Here is a 16,148-nt window from a genome sequence, read left to right as displayed (position 1 = left end):
AGTTACATGCCATCCTTGCAGCAGTTAAGATGACTAGAAATCTTACGAACCATTCTATTGTAATATATTGTAGCTCTCATAGTGCCTTGCAAGTAGTGAAGAATGATATCAACACGTAAAAAAAAACTATGTTGGTTGACAGTGATGTTAGGCATCAGGTGGGAAGACAAGCTGATCAGAAGGCAAAGGCAAAATGCCGCTCAGCCCTGTGATAATCCTCTCCTCTACTCCTCTCCCACACAGCGACCGGAAAATTAACATCAGGGGTTGTCTTCGCGACAAATGGAAGGAACAATGGAGGCATACCTCAAGAAACAAACTGCGTGAGATTAGAGAGGACCTTGGCAGTTGGGTGACCAGATCCATCACAACCGAAAAGTAGTTGTATTAACAAGACTAAGAATCGGGCACACAAGACCGACTCATGGGCCGAGGAGGGCTAAAAGTGAAGCACTTTGTCAGGAATACCAAGAGCCATTAACGGTCGCACATGTAGTGGAAAGATGTGCAACATTCTCAGACCAAACACGTACGTACTTGTCTCACACTTGTCTGAACGATGTACTGGGGAGGATTTTGACATAGGTCTTATTAGTTTCCTTAGGGAGACTAATATTTCCAATACAGTTTAATTATGCATAATATTTATGCAATAATTTTATACATTTAGAGCATAATATTTATGCTTTAATTTATAATATATTATTTGTTATTTATAAGATATTTATTGATAGATTTTTAAAGTTTTAGATATTTAAATATTTCTATCTAACAAGGTATTCGCCGCTAATGACCTTAGCTGTTGACGCGGCAGATAATTTAAAATAATCAATCAATCTTATCGCCCGTTAGGGGGAGGTAGGAGTGATGGCTAGTGATAAGAATGACTACTAGTATCTTTTTTCTGCAGTTATTAAGAAACGTACTTGCTACTCATTGCTTAAAAGTTGGCAGTAACTGCGCAAGAATTGGAATATTGCAACAGTGTATGGCAAAGTCGCCGTCCTATGTGTCCTGAGAAACAAACTTAGGAAAAGCATTCCATGTCTAATAGTGAGGAGGATGCTCTCACACTCCAAGGCAGTGCACAAAATAATTATACATAGATTTAAGAAGGAATTAAATTATCTACAAACTTGCAAAGGGTTAAAGAAACTGACACTTTCTCGACTTCTGTGTGTATATGTGGATGTGGGTAGTGAGTGTGCGTTTCACTGTCACGGAAAGCCTGATAAGTTGATGGTCATACCACATCGTTGGATCCTTATCGAAGGGAGATACATTGCCTGAGGTGTATTGTCACTTTTTCAGCTTATGAAAAATATGTCCTAATTTACTTTCACAAATGTTCGTAAGTAGTATATGACATTTGATATAAGCATACTTATATCCTTAAGTGAAATTATGGATAAAAAAAAAAATGTGTGAAATGAAGATTTTAAAAAATCAACCTATTTCCCAAGACTCTCCGAGTCTTGAGAAATAGGCTTTATATTTCTATATGCACACACACACACATATGTATAATGTATACAAGCACACACAGTCGCAAACACACACATATATGTGTGTGTGAGTCTAATATAAAATATATATATATATATATATATATATATATATATATAATGTATATATTCATACATACATGCATACATATACATATACATGTGCATAGATAGACATATGAATATACATACATACATACATACATACATATACATACATACATACATAAATGCATGCCCACACACCACTGAAATGTATATGTGTGAGTTATTCTAATATATATATCCATTAATAAGATAGTTCACATCAAAACAGCATGTTCTCAATGACAATATCTGATCATGTCGTGCGCGACTTTTGGGTCTCCAATTTGGCCGGGTGCCGCTCCTTCGTCGCTTAATGGTACATTTGTTGTGTTCATTAATTACAACGTCCCCCAGGCTCATTAAAAGGGTGTAAATGAGGTCACTGCCACACCCGATTGGTACGTTCGGGAACGAGTGTATGTTGTAATGTTAGAGGAATTGTGGAAAGGAGCGACAGTGGTGTCCGTATGTATGTGTGTGAAGTGTAGTTGTGCAAATGAGCCGAAGTGAGGTAGGCGTGGTTGAAATCCCGAGGAGAGGCGTGTACAGATGCTTCATCTATATTTTAGGGTTTTTGATTGTTTGCCGTTTAGCTTTAGAAGAGAATAGTTTTAGGCGTTTTTTCAGCCTTTTTTACATAGAGTGGGGACTTTCAAAAGGAGTAGGCATTAGGGCCCAAAAATTAAAACATTCACCTACGTACTGAATGGGGGAAAGAAAGGTCAGGGCCCGTACGTTCAGTGCCCTTTGCAAAAACCACCACACGCAAACAATGTCCACAACATAATCAATCCCCCGGAATCTTAAAAACCTTTTTTTACATAGCATTTTATTTTGTACAGAGCATCATAAGAAAAATAATGAAAAAAAGGGATGATACAGACGAGTTTTTTCCCCCCCAAATTTTGCAGGTGACGGGGGGAACAGTTAATGTAAGCGTAAAACCACCAACCTTTTCGAGAGTAAAAGAGGTTAATGATCACGAGGTAACACCAGACCACTAATGATGATAACACGACACCTTAAGCCCAAAAAATTTTACATCATAACAAAAGATGACCAATACCCGTAACCAAAAATCATTCCCCGTAGGCAGATGTACAGAGGACTCACCCGTGGCTCCCCCCCACCCACCCCGCAATATTCCCATTTTTAAAAACTTGTACCGGACGAGAATTTATTCGTTACAGACGGGGAAAACCGTCTCTCCTAAGACTAAAAAACTGTAAAAAACAATAATAAATAGGTCACACAGGTCGCAAAAGGGACCGATAATTTCTGCTCCTCTCTCACTGTACCAGAGTAAAGAATACAATTAAGTGTAAAGGTTTAAAAAATCGTTATACAATATATGCTTTTATTTTGATTGTAAAACACCTTAACAAGCGTGCACCACACACAAAAAAAAAACACACCCCCACACACACACACCACACACAACAAACCACACACACACAACACACACACATTTTTTCCCCCCCTACATATGATGCAGATGAAAGGGAAAAAAAATTCAAAACCCTGCCGCATTACTATCACTGATGCTGTCAAATTTCCTCATCGTTTCGTTAAGCAATGAGAGGAATCAAGTCAGCATAAACGGAGGCGGTTCAGACGAGGGAAAAACTCTCAATTGTTGTTTAAAACCCGCATCCCAACAAAACTCCTTCCCCGTGCGAGGGACCCGTTCCCAAGACAAAACCGTGCAATGTGGAATAAAGATAGATATTTCCCCGGTGGCAGCTTTTTGGATTTTTTGTAGGGCAGTGTCAGGACCATCTATTGGCGATAAGTAGAGTGTCGGAAGAAATTTTTTTGGTCCGGTCGATCCCCTCTTAAATGACGTTGTCCCCTGTGGTTACAGAATTTTAAACCCGTTTCTTCTTTCGGGGTGATATCTCCAGGGGGGCGATCTTTTATTATTTGCAGGTAGGGGGTTTCCCCTTTGAATATTTTTTTTTCTTCCTGGGTATTGCCAACTCACTCTTCACCACCAAAGACTAAACAGGGCTTTAAATACCATTGACGGCAATATTTCCATGCTGGAAAATATTAAATTTTTTTGGGGGGGGGGAAAAACACAAATAAAGGCTTAAATTTTCTGTGAAAATGAAAAAGCGATTACCACTATTTCATTGTTTGCCCTTTCTGCTTATAAAACAAAAAGGGTTTTAATCCCAAATAAAATTGAAAAAGTCGTGGTTTTATTCTATTTAGAGAGTTTTAATAGGTTTTTCCCCAAAGGTATCTACACCGGTTTAAAAGACGGTTTTCCCCCTCGTTTTTACCCTAAAAACACCAAAAAACAACCACCTCTTCTGCCAGAGGTAAGATGAAATAATCGCAAAGTTTAATCAGTATCCTTTTTTTTTTTTTTAAATGCATAAATAACAAAAGGTGCAGACCTAAAAGAATAAAAAAAAAAAAAAATTAATTCGAAAAAAAATGATAAGCCTGCAACCCCTTCATTTTTTTTAAAGTGTTATACTAGCCGTTCTTACACCCAAAGACATTTCAAAATAAAAATATAGTTTATTGAAAAGGATCATGAAATTTTTTTGTACTTATTATGATCTCAGTTACACAAAACAACCCCCAAGGGGCGATAACAAAAAATAACAGGCAAAAAAAATTTTCTGTGTAAATTTAAAAATGCAAAAACCAAACTTTTTCATACCTTTGCACTTTCAACTTAAAAAAACTAAAAGGTTATTTACCTAAAGATTGAAATGACGCTGGTTTTTTTTATTTAGAGAGCTTTAAAAGGGTTTCGGGGGGTATTAAACCAGGAAAAAGACGGGTTTCCCCTGTATTTACCCCGAACACCTAATTATTCCCAAAACTAGCGTCACTACTTCCCCCTATTTTTAAAAAAACTATTGTTTGAACTTGAAAAACTGATTTGAAAAATGGCGTGTTAAGGACGAATGATACCCTTCATAACCAAAAAAAAATAACGCGCAAGGAAAGAACCCCAACCGCGGACGGATAGAAGGTAGGCCAGGTAATGCCCAAAATTAAGGTTTTGCCCCAAAAAAAAAGGTGACCCTTTTCCTTTCCCCTTCCTATGCCTTGTCCCACATTCCTCCATACCCCATTAAAAACCCAAAATAGTAAGAAAAAGAAGCAAACAAACAATCCCCAGCACAAGTCTGCTTGGGAGATGATAAGTTTGCAGAAGTTTTAAGGTGAGTGATCACCCCTATAGTAATGGCGTGACACCTCAATATGAACCCGATGTCGGTTGTCGCTGAGCCCCACCCCATCATCACTCCCCCTTTCCCCCATATGCCTTTTTAGAATCTAAAAGCTTACACAAACACAGTCCAAAGAGGCGAAAACACAAAATAAGGCTTAAAGTTTGTGTGTAAATGAAATGCGAAAACCAAATTTTTTTACTTTGAAAAGTTTCATATTTATAAAACTAACAGGTTTAATTACCAATAGACTGAAAAGGCGCTGGTCGATTCATTTAGAGAGCCGAATATTTTTTAAAAAGGTTCTAAACCCAGGTCAAAAAAAAAGGGGTTTCCCCCCCCTAATTTTAGCCTGAAAAACCAATTACTACCCACTAGGTCACCACCGTCCCAGTTTTGGATCAGTTATGTTTTTTAAAAAACCTCAAGGGACAATGCGGTTTTTTTTTCCAAAGTTCCTCCCGCATTTCTGATTTTAAAAATTCCCCCAATGCAATTAGGAAATATATTTATTTTCCCCTTAGACCCATAGTAAAAACTATATAATACGGGGATATCCTTCCATAAGAGATCGCAAACAATACTCCCCGTTTTATGAGATATCAAACAGAAAGTGGACTAGCTCTTCAGAAATTTTTACTCCCCTCCTCGAAATTGTCTATAGTACTGGTCCCGTATATAGGAGAAAAAGAACGATGCAACGGAAACATAATTGTTTGCGCTTTTTCGGGGCCCCCATATTAAAAAAATACATACATATATTTTCTTAAATTTTTTTACAAAGAGAAAAAAATATCTTTAAGTCGACACTAAAAAAAAAAACTTGCTACTCAAAACCTCTTCCACTTTTTCGAAGAACTTAATATAAAAGCCCCAAATGAAGAAAACATCCTTTCACCAAAATTTTTTCCTATGCACTAGTTTGCGCAGTGACGAAAAAATTTTAAAAAACCTGAAAAACTATTTCTATCTCCAAGAATAAAAAAAGAAGGCTTTGATTAATTGAAAAACCCCCCATTTCCCCTTTTACAATTGACTCTATCAAAACCAGAATTTTTTATGAAATATAAAAAAAAAAATTGAGGAAAAATAATATAATTTGTTTGCCCTCGATATAATGTTTTTAATTGTTCGCATATTGGACAAAAACAACCCCCAAAAAAAATTAGCAAAAGCAGAGTTTTTTGACCATGGGTACTTTTCCCAGGGGGAGTAAATTACATGGCACCCGCGATGGAAGATAATTGTTGAATTTGGGACAAAGACACACACACAAAAAATTACCCCTAAAGCAGAGATTTTTGGCCATGGGTATTTTTTAAACCAGGGGGAGAAATTACATGGCCCCGCTCGATAGATCTTAGCAGAAGATGTGTTTTTTCCAACGATGCGTTTTTTTTTTTTTTCTTTTTTAAACCGAGTTATAAAAAATTTTAAATTATTTTTCTTAACAAAAAGTTTTTTGAAAAATAAAATAAAAAAAAGGTGCTTTCTTGTTTTTGGGTCAAAATTAGATATCGTTTTACATGGCAATAAAGGGTATTGACGAGCAACATCCCAGTCGAGGGGAAGTTATAGAAAAAAGGGTTTAAAAAATTAAGTTAAAAAGGGGGGGGAAAAGCCCCAAAAAGAAGCAAATTTTTTAAATGAAAGTAAAAAGCATTGTTTTGGGAAAAAAATATTCGCTTTTCCTCATAAAAGGGGGGGGAAAAAACTTCTTTTTAAAAACCTTTGAGAAAGCAAAATGCCCTTTTTCAAATACAAGGGGATTTGAAGTAAAATTTATGAAAATGAGCAGTTTTTTTTAGGGGCTTGGGAAAAAAATGGTAAGTGTTAAAAAGTTATTTTGCATGCTATCATCCCTTTAACAAAAAAATCTTTTTTACTAAAGAGCCTTTTCTAAACTTGGGCAATGCTCAGGCAATTCCCCGATATAGGGGCCCAAAAGACAGGATAGGGAAAACCCCCCTTGTCACGAGATAATGACTTCACCGAATAGTAAATATTTTTGGGGGCGTGCGAAGTGAGGAAAAAGGCGAACAATAGAGCGACCCATGGAAAATACTTTCTCGTCTCCCCCTTTGTGAAAAAACTGCAAGTTAATGAATATTACCCTGGAAATCGCACCCCCCTTCAATTTTGCCAAGGTAACCCCATGTTTAGATAGCTGAAAGTTTTTGAAAGGACGCCTGGTTGTTTATCTTTTTTAGCAAACTTTTACACCCCCCTGCCCCCTAGCTCACGGGTTTTTCTCCCACAAAAGCCTATTTGTTGGGGGGCCCACCCCCTTTTCCTAAAAACTGTCCTCCTCCCCTCTCCCCCCGGGCTAAGCGGATGCTGTATTTACCGGAGGATGTTTAAAAAAATGGTGATTTTAATAAAAATTTGGGGCTATAACATAAAAATTTACCAACCCTAAAAAGTATTGAAATTGATTGACTTGAATTGGTGATGTTATAGTCTATCAAGCTTTGGGGGTTTTCCCTTTCGAAGAAAAAAAAAAAATAAAATTTTTTTTTAAAAAAATAATATGTTTTATAGTAGTAAAAATAGTAATTATCAAAATTTACTACAATACACAACACCATAGTACAAACATTTGCCCCCATAATTTCGAATTTTTAATTCCATCATTTATTTTTAGTTTTTTCTTCTCGTTTTTCGCAATTTTTTACTGCCCGTAAAACAAGAATATCTAAGTAGACACACAACAAAGAAAGACCTTTATTTTTTTTATTTTTTAAAAAAACGTTTTGATAAGAAAATAATAATAGTTTTTGAAACCGATTAAGAAAAGAAAAAAAAAAAAAACGCATCCCGTTTGGAAAATCACATGCGGGCTGCTAAGATTATCGCATCGCGGGTTTGGGAAAAATTTACTCCCCCTGTTTAAAAATACCCCCGGTCAAAAATCTCTGTTTTGGTAATTTGTGGTGTGTGTGTCTTTGCCAATATGCGAACAATTTTAAAAACATTATACATGAGGGGCAAAAAAAGTTATATTTTTTACCCAATTTTTTTTTTCATATTTATAAAAGTTTTTTGGTTTTTATAAAAAGGCAAATTTCTAAAGGGGAAAAAATGTGTTAACAATTAATCAAACCTTCTTTTTTATTTGGGGATAGAAAAGACGGGTTTTTTTTAAAAGTTTTTGTCACTCCCGCAAATAGTGGAAGGAAAAATTTTAGGTGAAGGGGTGTTTTTTTCATTTTGGGATGCTTTTATATTAAGTTCTTTTGAAAAAGTGGGGGAGGTCGAGTAGGGAAGTTTTTTCAGTGTCGACTTAAAGATATTTCTCTCTTTTTAAAAGATTAAGGAAAAAAATAGTATGATTTCTTAAAAGGGAGCTGAATGCGCAAAACAAATTTTTACCGTTGCATCGTTCTTTTTTTTCCATATAGGTGAGCAGGTACTATAGACAATTTTGAGGAGGGGGAGTAAATTGCTGAAGAGCTAGTCCACTTTCTGTGTTGATATCATCATAAAACGGAGGATGATTGTTTGCAATCTCTTTGGAAGGGTATGCTCGTTTTAATTTTGTTTTAACATAGGGTTTTTAAGGGAAAAAAAAAAAATATTTCCTAAGTTGATTGTAGATTGTAAAACATCGGAAAAGCGACAGGAAACTTTTAGGAAATATACCCATGTCCCTTGAGGTTAATTTTGCAAAAAAAAAATGAGTAAAAAAGTGGGACAGGTGGTGACGCTAGTGGGTAGATTTAATTTTGGTGTTCAGGGGAAATTGAGGGGGGGAAACCCCCTCTTGATGGTGTAGTACCTTGAAAAACATTTCAGGCTCTTAAATAGAATCAGCCAGGTCTTTCAGTTATTAGGTAATTAACCCCTAGTTTTATAAGTATGAAACTTGCAAAGTATGAAAAAATTGGGTTTCGCATTTACATTTACACACAAACTTTAAAACCTGTTTTTTGTGTTTTGCCTCTTAGGACTTTTTTTTGTGTAAGCTTGAGATTCATAAAAAGGATATGGGGAGAAGGGGGAGTGATGATGGAGGTGGGGGGCGTCAGCGACAATGACCGGGCATCATATTTAGGTGTCACGGTATTTCTATAGGTTTTTGATCATCACCTTAACCCCTTTTGTGCAGAGATGTATTACTCCCTAGCAGGATTTGGACTGGGATTTTTTTGTTTGCTTCTTTTTTTTACATTTTTGGTTTTTTTTAATGGGGTATGGGGAATGTGGGGGCAAGGGCGGTAGGAAGGGAAGGAAGGATCACCTGTTTTCGGGTCCAACACCTTGAATTTGGTCATTACCTGGCCTGATTTATCGTCCCGCGGTTGGGTTTTTCCCTTGCGCGGTTTTTTGTTATTGGTTATGAGGGGTGATCATTCGTCTTAAAAAACCCGGCCATTTGTCAAGTCAGTTTCAATTTAAAACAATAGTTTTTAATAATGGGCAAGTAGTGACGCTAGTGGAGATAATTAGGTGTTTTAGGCGTAAAAAACAAGGGGGGAAAAACCCCCCTTTGACCTGGTGTAGATACCTTGAAAAAAAAACCAAATTAAAGCTCTCTAAATAGAATAAAACCAGCGTCATTTCAATCTTTAGGTAAATAACCTTTTAATTTTATAAGTTGAAAGTCAAAGGTATGAAATGTTGGTTTTCGCATTTTCATTTTCACAGAAAATTTAAGCCCGTTATTGTGTTACGCTTTTGGGCGTAGTTTGGTAAGCTTTAGATCAAAAAAAGTACAACAAAAAATTTCATGACCTTTTAATAAACAATTTTTTATGAAGATGTCTTGGGGGTGAAGAAACGGTATATAAACGTTAAAAAAAAGAGAGGAGGTCGCAGGTTACGTCGTTCTGCGAAATTAAGTCTTTTTTATATTTTTCTTATTAGGTCTGCACCTTGTTTTTATCAGCATTTGTAAAAATAAAAAAAAAGTATGATATAATCTTTGCGATTATTTCATCATTACCTTTTGAGCAAGAAGAGGGTTGTTTTGGTTTTCAGGCGAAAAACGAGGGGGAAAAAACCCCCCTTTTGACCAGGTGAGATACCTTGGAAAAAAACCCATTAATGCTCTTAAAAGAATAAAACCCGCGAATTTTTTAAATTTTTAGGAATTAACCCTTTTGTTTATAAGATGAAAGGGGCAAAACCCTATGAAATAGGGTTTCGCATTTACATTACACAGAAAATTTAAAGCCTGTTTTTGGGTTTTCCCCCCCCGCCAAAATATCAATAGTTTTCCAGCATGGAAATATTGCCGTCAATGGTATTTAAAGCCCCGTTTAGTCGTTTGGGAGTGAAGATGGTACAATAGCAGGAAGAAAAGAAGATATTCAAGGAAGAAACCCCCAAAACTGCAAATAATAAATGATCGCCACCTGGAGTATCACCGCGGAAGGGAAAAAAGGGTTAAATCCCCTAATCCATTTGGGACAGGGCTGTCATTTAAAAAGGGAGGGGGAAACGACCGAGACAAAAAAAATTACCTTCCAGGGCAGCCTAACTTATCGCTACAAGATGGTCCTGACAAAATGCCCCATCAAAATCCAAGAGCTGCCCCCGGTTTGGGAAGGATTATCCAATATTTCCATCATTTGCCCGGTTTTTTGATTTTTGGGCAAGGGTCATCCACGGTTTTGAGGAGTTTGTTGGCATGGGTAGTAATCGACAATGGAGAGTTTTCCTCGTTGAACGCCCCGTTATATGCTGACTTATTTTTCCATTTACTGACGATGAGGATTTGACAGCAGCGGATAGTAATGCAGGCACGGGTTTTAGAATTTTCCTTGTCAAACGCATCAATGAGGGTGGGAAAAAAAAGTGTGTGTGTCTGTTGGTGTGGGGTGTGTGTGTGTGTGTGTGTGGTTGTTTTGTGTGTGTGTGGGGTGTGTTGTGTTGTGTGTGTGTGTGGGCGGGATTTTTATAGTGTTTTTACAAACAAAAATAAAAGCATATATTGTATAAAGGTTTTTTAATCTTTACCTAATTGTATTTATCTCTGGTACGTGGAGAGAGGAGCAGAAATTATCGGTCCCACTAGAGACCTGTGTGACCTATTTTTTATGATTTTGACAGTTTCGTCATTTAGGAGAGCGGTTTCCCCCGCGAAACGAACAATTCTCGATCTCGGTACAAGTTTAAACATGGTGAAAATTGCGGTGTGGGTGGGGGGGACCCCCGGTGATATCTGTAGCATCTGCTACGGGTAATGATTCGTCGGGTATTGGCACTTTCTGTTTTAATATATTTTTGGAAGTTAAAAAGGGGTGCGTGTTTGTCATTATTAGCTACGGTTTGGTGGTTACCTCGGATCATTAAAATGCTTTCACTCCGAAAAGGTTTTGTGGTTTTCGCGGACATTAAATTTTGGCATTCACCTGCTTGGAGGGGATACTCGTCTGTTGTCCCCATTTGTTTCATTATTTTTTATGAGCGTCATGTAGAACAAAAAGCATAGGTGAAAGTAGGTTATATTTTGGGTATTATTATGCTGTTGGGGACATTTGGGTCGGTTGGGTTTTGGGGTTTTGCAAGGTCACGATTACGCACGGTCAGACCACTTTCACATTCAGTACAGGTGAATGGGTTTAATTGTGTCCCTAGAGCACACTAAAAGTAATAATTTATCTATTTATTTTTAAAACAAAGAAAAACAGGAAAAAAAAAAATACGGCACAGTAAAAAAAAACCAAAAAACAAAAAACAAAAACAGACATAAAAAAAAATAAAAAAACGAGACAAAAAAATTAAAACGAGAAACGCCTTCTCTCACATAAAAAATTTTAAACATAATTTTTTGCCCAGACCCCTATCTGGGCACCACAAAAAAAGTCCAGCATTGACCTGGGGGCCGGAATCAAAAACCCATCTGCCTCTTTAAGGGCGGGGATTTTCCTTGTCACCCCGGCCCGGAAAAAATGAGGTTGGTTCCAAAAACCTTCACATAAAAAAAAAAATTTCATTATACACAAAAATATTTTATATAATAAATTAAGAAAACTTTTAAAAAGTTTTTTCATAAAATAAATAAAAATTCTTTGAAATAAAATAGTAAAACAAGTAAAAAAAAGAACCACTATGTACATGGTAAGATACGTTCATAAAATGTGTAAAATTATAAAATATGAAATGTAAAATATTCATAATAAAGTTAAGATGAAATGATAATAAGGTAAATAAAGATTAAAAGTTTCTTTGCAAATTCATTTTCTGTGTGGTGGTCTCTTTTCCCAAGGTTCGTCTAAAACACGATGTAAAAATGTTTATTAAAACATACTAAAATATTAAAACATACTGAAATATTAAAACATACGGACGGGTGACGAGGCCGCGCAGGTGAGTCGCTCCAGGTGGCTTCCCGTTTTCTGTTGCCGCAGCTTCCTCACCGTTGACGGGCATCCTCACCCCGGGGGATAAAAACAGGGGCTTTGGGCAACCTAGGGGGCGTACGAGGCTGCGACACCTCCGTGGAACGAGGAGGAACGCCGCCCTTCATCTCGAAAAGGGGGGGAGACGAAAGAATGTAGGGGACCGTGGGGGACGTATACAGGCGGTCCACTACACATTAACACGTGTCGCGTCCATTGTGACTGCGAAATTTTACCTTTATTAAAATGTGGTTTCCCTCCTTTGTCTTTTTTTCAACTTTCTTTTTTATGTGATACATGTATTCGGGCCAATAGCCCTGTCTTTGGGGAAAAAATAAAAGACAGTCAAATTGCTCTTCATTATTTTATAACACTGAAGTGAATACCGATAAAACATGGAATCAGGATTTAAACATCAGCCACTTAGCCCCTAGTTATGGATAGTGGCAATCACAAATGAGCAACTACCAGTGTGAAATTCCTAGTGATTAGTGCGAGCGAAAACTCGCCAGAGGTGATCCTCTCGAAGCCGGTCCTTGAGGTTTCCCGAGTTCTCGCCTGGACCTCTTGGTGGCGGTCTTGCTTTTCTAGGGGGGGAGTCCACCTCCACTGCCGCTTCCACTTCCGCTGCCACTTCCACTTCCACCGCTTCCTCCACTTCCGGTACCACTTCCACTTCCACCGCTTCCTCCACTTCCGGTTCCACTTCCACTTCCACTTCCACCGCTTCCTCCACTTCCTCCGCTTCCTCCACTTCCAGTTCCAGTTCCACTTCCACCGCTTCCTCCACTTCCGGTACCACTTCCACTTCCGGTACCACTTCCTCCACTTCCACCATCACCTCCTTGACCTGGACCACCGCATGGACCAGTTGCCGGGGAAGCCAAGTAGACGGGTACAAATACCACTGGTTGGAAAGATGGATTGCCTAACCTGGGGAACCGCCTGGTCTTCCGACGCAACTTGCAAAGAGTAGCCATAAAGATCTCGCCATCCTTCGGACACAGTTTTACAACGCAGCAAGTGAGCGAGACTTTGCTCTTGGTCGCAGACACGTTCTACGAAAATACTTTAGATGATGACGGCCTACTTGAGTCGACATTTTCTTTTCATGCTTCATATATATTTGTAAGCCTTGATGTGGAGTGCTTTGAGCGATTTCCAATGTCAAAAGTTGTGTTTATAGAATGCGTAATATTATGTGCAAAAAGAAAAAAAAATGTAGGATAGTTATGATAGGCCTCCTATCAGTATTAATGCATAATTTGCTGTTATAATGTATATTATTTTTATTGTAAATAATGATATTGCTGTTCCTTTTACAGTGATATCATGGTTATTATCACTGCCGGTATAATTTCAATATAATCGTTATGAATGTTGCTTATCATTATTACAATTATTTCAGTATTTTCATTTTTAGTACTCCAATCTCCTACAATTTTAAGCAGAACTAACAAAACAAGCCTTGACTCTTACCCATTCCGTGCAGGAAATCCTTGCGCCGTCCAAAGCACCGACAGGAGTAGAAGCACGCCCAGTCTGACGGAAGGAACGGAGATAATGTTTATTTAATCCTTTCGCGAAGAAAGAATATGCTTGAATATATCCTGTGTATGTGTCTGTGTGTCTGTTCGTTTGAAAAAATATTTGTATACATACATTTATAAATACATATAACTATTTATATAAATATATCTACATATAAATATGAACATAAGTATACACACACATACATAAATACATATATACACATATATGTATTCTTATATATGTAAATGCATACCTGTATTTATATATATATATATATATATATATATATATATATATATATATATATATATATATATTATATGTATGATTTTTTTTTTTTTTTCAAGAACTTTCTATCGTATGCACATTATTTTGTGTTGATTTCCTCTGTATTTAGGAATTATATATTATATAATTAATTTTTTATGCCAATATGTGATATAGATTTGTTTTATCATGTATTTTTTGCTTTTGTTGGACGTGTCTCTGGGCATTTGTTTTTTGTTTTCTCCTTCGGAGGTGACGCGTAGCATTTTATGAACTGTGGCAGGCTTGGGCTTGTGTTTTGCCTTGATTCCCCTTTCTTGAAACTATTGACAGCTGTGAATATTGATTAGAACAGCATCTTTCTAATAGTGTGGTATGTGTTGTTAATGATTCAGGATGTTAGTTTAAAGGATTTAAATGATATATGGCTTTAAAATTCATGCACAAGCAGAACATACTGCATCTGATCAGGGTCATGAGAGTCTTATGGAGGTTTTGTGCTGGATGATTAAATTCACTGCCATTTCCAGCTTATTCAGTGATCGAACATTTGTTCCTGCCGATCAAGACCTGATTTAGTGATTACTACTCAGAGAGATGGGAGGTCTCATTGTTGTGAATAAAATAATTTCACTTTTATATTTTCTTTTTCATTTGAATGTTCTGCCATTGCTGGCTTTTCTCCATATACTGAATGTGAAATGTTGGTTCTTCTTGCTGATATTGAATACAATATTGTATATTGTGGAAATTGGTTTTGTGAAGGAAAAATGGTTTAATGATTGAAGCATTTGTTTGTTATTTCCATTAGAGTTGTTGATTTAAGGTTTCTTTGTTTTGCTTTACTCAGTGTCTAAATGTTTTACATAACTGTAATCATTTATGTTTGCATCTTGTTTTTTTTTATGTTCATTTTTACATTTGCTTGCAGGTTGGATCACATAAATAAGATTTTATGCATGTAATACCTGAGTCTCCATTATCCTGTCTCCTAGCAGTATTAGCATTTCAATATACATATCTCTTTGTCTATAGATATGTTTGTGTGTGTGTGTGTGTGTGTGCATGTGCTTGGGATTGAATATATGTGTGTGTGTGTGTGTGTGTGTTGTGTGTGTGCGCGTGTGTGTGTGTGCGCGCGTGCGTGCGTGCGTGCATATAATCTTGTTTCCTCTACAGTAAAAGTATTAAACCAGTGTTATTCACCTTTTTCTTTGGATTACCACAAAGAGGAGAGGGTACTTGGATAACACTAAGAATTTTACAGGTGCTTAGGGTTATAATAGTTGAAACCACTTTCTTAATTAGACTTAGTTCTAGTGGTTTAGTTCTGTTTTCTCCCGGTGTTTACTTAAGGGACTGGTTTCGAATTCTTGTCAGTCAGGCTGTTTACATGCACACACACACACACTCAAAGGATAAATACGTGTGTGTTGTATGTGCGTGTGTGCGAGCGCGCGCACACACACACAAATTGGGCCAGAAATTACCAGATCTCTAAAAATATTTGATTGGTTTTTAAATTTATGCGTATATTTAAAGATATTTCCAGGTCTCAACTAATTTGAAAATGTCAAAGAATTATTCAATCATCCTTTTTATATGGGTCCATTTTTTCTTATGCTATGTTCTTTATCCCGGTTTATGTCTACATTTATTGTTAAGATTTTATATCAAAATACGTATTTATCCTTTGAATTTATATACAATTAGTTGCCATAACTGCATTCTAGAAAAATAAATTGTTGGATAAATTTGAAGTAGCCGTGATCTTTCAACTTTTCGGATATATTAGGTAAACTTGAGAATCAATATATACTGATGCTACAGTGGCACCCAAATAATATTTACATATTCAGAGCAACCAGAAAACAAAACAAAAAGAATTTACATCGCTTTCCGAGAGCAAAGTGATGATAGATGAAGGATTAAACATATATCATCTGGTATGAATTTCCTCAATCGTAAGCCAAGTTTGACAAATTTTAATCCAAATTCAGCCTGACAGAATGCATCGAAACAAACTGACATTACACGAGAAAGGACGTTTTATTTCAGATGCGCGTAACTGTAGAGATAAAGGTATCAAAACAATTTATAGTCTGACAAGGCTGTTGCCGAAGGTTAACAGAGGAAACAGTACTGGAGCACCAAGGAAAAATTTACTCAAGCGTACGGTGATGTCCGAATCTACTGTAATAGCCCTTAAGGGC

At 36.8% G+C, this 16,148-nt stretch overlaps 1 long non-coding RNA gene across 1 annotated transcript in view; it reads right to left on the bottom strand.

Moving 5' to 3' along the window:
• Positions 1–12,891: 12,891 nt before the first annotated feature.
• LOC119595160 overlaps positions 12,892–16,148 on the bottom strand; it is a 4,074-nt gene continuing 817 nt past the window's right edge. The window contains exons 2-3 of the long non-coding RNA XR_005230687.1: positions 13,615–13,677; positions 12,892–13,097 (exon numbers count right to left, since the gene is read on the bottom strand). This is a non-coding gene — a long non-coding RNA (uncharacterized LOC119595160). The remainder of the gene's footprint in view (positions 13,098–13,614; positions 13,678–16,148) is intronic.

This window comes from Penaeus monodon, chromosome 35, assembly GCF_015228065.2.
Source record: "Penaeus monodon isolate SGIC_2016 chromosome 35, NSTDA_Pmon_1, whole genome shotgun sequence".
In the NCBI taxonomy this organism is placed as follows: Eukaryota; Metazoa; Arthropoda; class Malacostraca; order Decapoda; family Penaeidae; genus Penaeus; species Penaeus monodon.
The sequence above is the reverse complement of the archived record's forward strand: the minus strand, read 5'-3'. Positions and strand labels throughout refer to the sequence as shown.